The sequence below is a fragment of the Sinocyclocheilus anshuiensis genome, unplaced genomic scaffold (assembly GCF_001515605.1).
Source record: "Sinocyclocheilus anshuiensis isolate Anshui unplaced genomic scaffold, SAMN03320099.WGS_v1.1 scaffold1095, whole genome shotgun sequence".
NCBI lineage: Eukaryota > Metazoa > Chordata > Actinopteri > Cypriniformes > Cyprinidae > Sinocyclocheilus > Sinocyclocheilus anshuiensis.
The window spans coordinates 157,766-165,423 of NW_015544226.1; the positions used below are offsets into that span (position 1 = coordinate 157,766).

The following is a 7,658-nucleotide window of genomic DNA, read 5'->3' on the forward strand; positions in this document are numbered from 1 at the left end:
CCCATAGCTGTCATTCCTATCACGGTGGTCCCAGCCAACCCTGCGGCCCCTCCCATTCAGACTGCTTCGACCCTTCACACAGCCTCCTCAATGCCAGTGGTCACACCCTTGGCCACAGCCCTGTCCCCACCAGCAGCCCCCCTCCTCAGCCCTAATGGCAAGGACGCCCATTCCCCTCCACAGCAGCAGCAGCAACATCGTCACTTGATCGCACACATAAAAGCAGAAGCTACCAGCATGCCTCCATCGAATAACAGTCCCAAGCAGCAGCCGCAGCCACAGCTACAACAGACGCAGGCGCTACTGCAACCGTATCCAGCCCCCATCATCACAGCCCAGCATCCACCACAGCAACACGCCCTCCTGCCCCAGCCAGCACTACCCCAACCTCAGCTTGCACCAGCCCAGGGTCAGGCAGGCCAACCGCCCAGGCCTAACGGAGTTGTTGTGGAAGAGCTGCGTAACCTAGATGGCAAAAGGAGACCTGGAGGGTGAGCCGTGTTTTTTGGCTATATACAAGAAAGTGGAGGAGATTAAACTGTAGGACACACACTTGAAACTGGGTTGGCTATTTTGTTATGAGATTGCAATTTTTAAAACGTAGGCTGCTGGCCTGTACGGTGACCCATGATGAGAAAGAACGCTGCCCCTCAGGTCATGCTGTGTGTGTTTGTAGGTTGCAAACTAAATGAGTGATTTCTCATATACTCATTCTCGTGTCGTTCTAAACCAGTGTTTCCCAACCACTGTGCCACGGCACACTAGTGACAGGTTGTCAGGTGTGCTGTGTAAAATAATCAGAACTTTCTATCTCTATTGTGTTATTTTAAATCAGTGCTATTGGTCATCTTTACATCTGTTTTGCAAATAATTAACCAATGAAAAGCATTCAGAAGAGCTTGTGACTAAACCTCGTAACGCCATTGGATCATCAAGCTGTCACCCAAACCTCATAGGTCCATCCCGCCTCCAGTCAGAATGAAGTGCTCATACGCTGATGCAAGGTTAAATAAAGAACTGATGTTTGAATAAGTACAGGATTTTCTTTACTCAAAAAACACTGTCTATGAAGGCTAATGCTTTTTGTGTGTTTGAAGAGTGGAGATGAGTCTTAGCATTTGCCATCTAGGTGTAGCTAATGTAACTGTTTTAGCCTATATATCCTGTGCATAGTGCTTCATCTTTTAATATCATGAGATTTTGGCCAAATGTATTCAACAACAAAAAACTGAGCGCCCATATAGCTACAATAAACTTTATAACCTGTAAGTTGATGATGCGGCCATTCTAATGATGGACAAATCACAGATCAACACCATTCGCTGGTCAAAAACCTCGTAACTCCATTTGAGCTTGATTTTCATAAAATGTTAATATTATAATGGAACATGCACGTGTCTGATCATATATAAAGCCACAATACGATGCAGTGTTTAATTATTAAAATATATATATATATTTAAAAAAAACTATAGATTTAATGATGTCAATTGTGTATATACAAACAATATTTTATGTTTACTGGAATATACACACACACACACACACACACACACGTATACAAATATTACAGTTTGAGGGCATAGGAGGAGACTCTTCACATAATTCACAGTGCTTCATGAGAGTGATTTTTCTTTTAGAGCGATTTGCTTATCACAATTCTTTGATGGAGATTTTTTTGCAGAATCATGGATAAAGCAGTTTTCTGCTGTAATCTGCTGTAAAACTGAATGATTATTTAAAAAAATAAGATAAAATAATGCAGGCTGATGGCTTCAGCAAAACCATATACCATTAATTAAAAACTTCGGAGCTTAAAGTTCTGTCTTTAAAGGTTTACAAGTTATCATTAAAACATATAGCTACAATAAACTTTATAACCTGTAAGTTGATGATGCGGCCATTCTAATGATGGACAAATCACAGATCAACACCATTCGCTGGTCAAAAACCTCGTAACTCCATTTGAGCTTGATTTTCATAAAATGTTAATATTATAATGGAACATGCACGTGTCTGATCATATATAAAGCCACAATACGATGCAGTGTTTAATTATTAAAATATATATATATATTTAAAAAAAATTTTTTTTACATTTCCTGAAAGTGGTAGTGGTTTTGGACATACCAGGTTTCCGCCCGACAGTGATGATATGTAAATTTGTTGTTTTATCATCACGAAAAACATAAAGCTACCTGTGACCTTCCTGACATAAGCTCAAGTTTCACCTTAAATGTGAGTACTACTTTTAATAAATTATCCAGTTTTAATATGCCATTTGAAGCAATGCATGTTTGTGCAATTTTACTGTATTTCAGTGCTTAGTGGTGTGCAGTGGGATTCTTTACTTATCAAACTGTGCCGTGGCTAAAAAAAAAAAGGTTGGGAAACACTGTTCTAAACACACATGACTTTGTTTTATGTGGAACACAAAAGGAGATATTTCGAGAACGTTCATGCTGCTCTTTTCCATACAACGCAAGGATGTTAAAAAAGCAAAAAAGCACCATAAAAGTATTTTCTTTGACTCCTTCCTATCATGTGAGAATATTTGCTGAGAACTGTTGCAGTATTAAATATCATTTACATATTTTAAAATATGAATAATCAAGACACGTTGAGACATGTATATCTTCTTGTCACCGATCGGGGCTCGTTTAGTTTAAAGTTTAAAGTCCGATTGAGTTTTGAAAGCTGTCATTGAGAATGAACTGTATGAATCACCGAAACAAAACTGAAATCACAATATGGCTTAGTGCGATTTAATGAAATACATATATGTGCTGCATGTTTCAGAATGAAGTGTGGCGCTGTGTTCTTTTACTTGCAAGCAGCTCATGATCCAGTGTTTTTAGTGTCTCAGAGAGGCTCGGTTCACAAAGTTTGCTTCGCTTATAACGTGCTTTTGAGAACGCACCATGCACCAACCATTTTTCCAAAACTGTAATGAGAAGTGCTTATAAACTGGCTGTTGTCAACAAAAGAGATGCTTTAAGGGCTCTCTGTGGTTTTCCGCCAAAATAAAAGCTTTATGGATTAACATTTGAAAAGGAAGAAATAAAGACATAAATGTAAACTCTATTTTTATATTATTAATTTGTTTAATATTTTTGGTTATTAGAATTTTTGAATGAATTGTGCAGCCCTAGCACAGCAAACCTAGAGTTTTTTAATGCAGTGTTTATTGCGTAATTTTATATCTTTAGTTTTTTCAGAGATTGAACAACCCCTGCTTAGTGTTTGGTGTCATTGTTTGTGTAAAATTTTTCCTTTTGTGTTGCCTACAAGAAAATTTTTTTTGAAATAACATGAGATTGAGCAGTGACCGTATTTTTTTTTGCAGTGAACTACTTATTTGCAACATACTTATTTGCAAGAGACCATGATATAAAATGTAATGGGTTGATTTGTGAAAGTTTACATATGATCTAGAAACATTTTCAATATTTTTCCCGCAGGGCTGGAACTCGAGAAGTTCACAACAAGCTGGAAAAGAACAGGTGGGTTAACTTCTGTTTACATTTTTGTGTTTATTTATTTTGACAAACAGAAGCTGAGCATATACAGTATCTCACAGAAGTGAGTACACCCCTCACATTTTTGTAAATATTTTATTATATCTTTTCATGTGACAACACTGAAGAAATGACAATTAATTGAGTAGCCTTAATGTAAGTTGTATGGTTGCTGGACTGATCACAGACACATTAACTGTTGTCACTTTGCAATTAGTGCACTATTTGTTTTTTTTCTGGCTGGAAGGCCTTTGCCCTACTAGTAACCACAGTAACAAATATGATATTACAAAGCAATTGCCTTTTGACGTCTTCATTGCTGTTACTTCCACCACCAAAATGCTTTGCCTAAGCATCTGTTGAAACTCTCACTTGCTTTGCACAAAACATAAGAAACGGAACGATCAGTGCTTTTCTTTCTGTCACAGACGAGCACATCTGAAAGAATGTTTTGAGACCCTCAAGAAGAACGTTCCTAATGTGGATGAAAAGAAAACTTCCAATCTGAGTGTCCTGAGGAGTGCTCTCCGCTACATCCAGGTAATGGGATTGGATATAAGTGCTATGAAATGAGTGTTTGATGACGTGCATCCAATAGAAGCTTCTAAAATATATAATATTGTAATAATATGATCAATATATTTTGCATATAAAATAAGCCTATTTTTGGGACATTTAAGAATGTTCAAATTGTTTTTTCTTTTTTGATTTCTGAAGTTAAATGTTTGATGGCCCAGACATGTTTTTATGAGATTCACCTAGAAACACATCCATCCTTATCCCATTTGTAGTATAACTGGTGTGGACTGTTACGTCTGCTTGTAAAAGTTAATGTTTGAATGTGAGGATGGCGTTTTGATTGGGAATGTTTTCCTCTGAACTATATTAGTTAGATGCCAACATGAATTCATAAAAAATAATTATAACATAATTTATTCCTAAAGGATATTGTATGGTAATAATGAATAACAACAGTAGAATAACAACGGAAAATGTGTTGGGAATAGGTCACAAGATGGGGTTTTATAGTCCGTTTTCTCCTTCTCTATTCTCGTTCTCACCCTCCCACCCACATACACTTCTCCACACATACTTTACTGGCAGAATTGTGATATGTATCTGCCAAAACATCCTGGGTCGAATTCTTCTCTGTGTGCGCTCATTATATCTTTTCCTTACCCTCTTCCCCTGTTCTTTTCTTACCAATAAGAGGTGTACTTTATTTTTTCCACTTGGCTGTTTCTCTATCCATCTGGTTTTCCTTTGCCTGATGTTCAACAGCTAATGTTAAAAATGTCAATTTGAGCGTATGCAAACCTTGATTCATTTTAATTACTATTTTAAATAACATTTTGCATTAATTAATTTAGAAAATTAAATTAACTCAAATTAATTTAGGATAATATGGTGGTCAATCACATGTTTAAGCTGTTAAAGCTCTAATAACACTGATGTAGATACAGCTGACATAAAAGCGCCAAGGTCACGGTCGATCATTTAATTTGCAGACGGTAGCCGCAACGATTAGTATAATAGTGTGGGTAGAAAGGTGACCTGTTTATGAAAGATATAACTTTGAGTTATGACACCAAAAGCTATAAAACTGAACCCGGCGATGGTTATAAAGACACGATAAACACAAGCGAGGGAATGTGGGCCGCCTGCTCGCACGCTACTCTCTTCTGCATGCGCTGTTCTCGAGCTCTCTCCCCCTCCCTCTCCTGCTTTCTTTCAGCCTGCTCCCGTGTCCACGTGAGGCATGAGCACATGGCGAGCGTGAGCCCGGTGACGTCAACTCCCCTCCCTCTCTCGCTCAGCGTGCGCACGCCAGACACACACACACACATGCCGACTGAAGCTGTTTAAAATCAAACAATGCATTTTGAAACGCTGTTGCAGTACATGATGCGTGCGGTTTGGCATGCTTGTGTAAAAGTAGGTTACGCTACATTGTTCGAGTCGGTAGCCTTGCATGGCTGTTGTTTTTTCTTTTCTGGGCCGTAGTCCTGTGAATCGTAACCAAGTAGACCACAGCAAACAGAGCTGGTGGTCAGTGAGCGGCAGGGGGTCCCTCTGTCTGTAGATTGAGTTTCTTTACGGTTAGGTTCTAGATGCTAAACAGGCATGGCATTCTTTTAAGCTCACTGGTTGTGGAGTAATACAACAGGGGCAGCAGTGGTGAATTTTCAAATAAGATATTATGAGTTACATGATCAGTTCACAGCTGCAGTGATGTACCAGCATCATCAGTGTTAGTTTATGGTTGTCTGATATGTTTTTTAGGAGCCAGTGCTAATGTTGATATTTTATTACACATTATTTACTCTAGTGGTCAACCAATGCATTACTTTTTCTTTTGGTTGCTGATATGATATAATGCTTCTATACATATAATCAAACTAAATAATGACTGAGACATACAATCAAATAAACACTTATCTTCTCAGTATTTACTGAAAATTCACCCAAAAACAGTGAGAAAAGAACATTTATTATTCATCGACAACTTTTTAAATAAAATGTAACATTTTGCATATTTTTAAAAAGAGTACTTATGGAAATAATATACTTTATAAGAATGCTGAAATGTTTTCGGACACTTAGTTTACATTTATACTGAATGCAGTCACTTAACTAAAATTTCATCATTCTATTGTCTTTGAAATATGGTTAACGTTTACTGTCAGCATTTATGGTAAACTACAATAGCCTATACTTTAATGTCATTTCTGCTGAAACTTGAATGTCATATCTACATATAGTTGTAATTACATATTTGTAATGATGGTGAAGTTTAGTACATTAAAATGTATATTAACTTTAAATTTCATAATAAGTTTATAATTTAATATTATTTTATAATTCAACACACTACAGTTAAATTATAAATCAAGTTTTTATGTGCTTTAGTATGTTAGTCGACATCTCAAAATAAGTGTACTGCTTTAAAGCACAACAAAAGATTATTAAAACAATTATATCAAATGTACTTTTAAAGTAAAATTATTAATTTGACATGACTACAAAGTGCACTTTTTAAAAAAGTGTAATTAAATGTTAAAAAACAAAGTCTTGAAACTCTCTTTAAGTACACTTATGTGGCCATTTATGTCATTAAGATATTATATTATAGTATGTTTATTTGAAGTACATTACAAGTACACATTCAATACAATTGAGTGCACTTCTTTTGCACAAGGGAAGGCTGTCAGTAGATTGTAGAGTTTATATGAGGAACTAATGCTCAGTAAGCTCAAACTGACCAATTAATCATTTATTTACTCAAATTCAATCACTCTTATTCATGTAAAATATTTTAAAAACAAAAGATGTGCATTATCTATTGACAAGATAGTCAAAAGACTTTGCAACTGAGAGGCAGTAAACTGGGCGATAAAAAAAATGAAATATTGAATTTTCAATAGCTGATTATATTAATCCGTAACAAATATTTTTGCAGCATTATTTCATTGTTTGGATGTTCGAATGCAGTGCTACTTGATCGCTCTCTTTTTCAAACTACATTTGATAAAGATGAACATGAAAGAGCAGGGATGCTGGGAGCAGGTGAGGAGTGTTTTTAATCACAAAGGTAGAGGGGCATGAAGACATGATACGGGGGAGGGAGTGCGAGAACCATCGGACTGGAAAACACTAGAGGTCGATGTGAGCCAATCGCATCAGCCCTTGCCTCTCTGTTACACCTTCTCCTCATCACCACGTTGCTCCTTCCCTGCTCTGTTGCCAAGGAGACCATGGCGGGTTCCAGCTGTTGCCGTGGTGATATCCAGTGGGACCTGATATCTAGTCTGTAGGGATGTCTAGTCGGTTACACACAAAAGATGGAGTGGGTTCAAAACTGTCCTGCGGTCAGTCAGCACAGGTTTTATCAGGATTTGAGCTGATGGCTGGGGTTGATGTTTCAGTATTATAATGACTGCTTTATCACTAGCTGAAGTGTCACATTTCCAAGGACTATGATGACACAGTGTCGGGTAGTCTTGTTGTCATTCTAATTTGTCATCTTTGTGCTTGACTTATTTCGAGTGCATTTTGCTTCTAAAGTAGCATCTCTTTAAGTTCAATTGTTTGTTCACAAAAACACCTCCATGTTCATGTGAAAGGTTTACAAGGTTTAAA

General features: G+C 37.1%; 1 pseudogene; it reads left to right on the top strand.

The window, feature by feature from the left end:
• The window catches only part of LOC107697345 (max-binding protein MNT-like), a 19,342-nt pseudogene that overhangs the window by 5,009 nt on the left and 6,675 nt on the right, over nt 1–7,658 (top strand).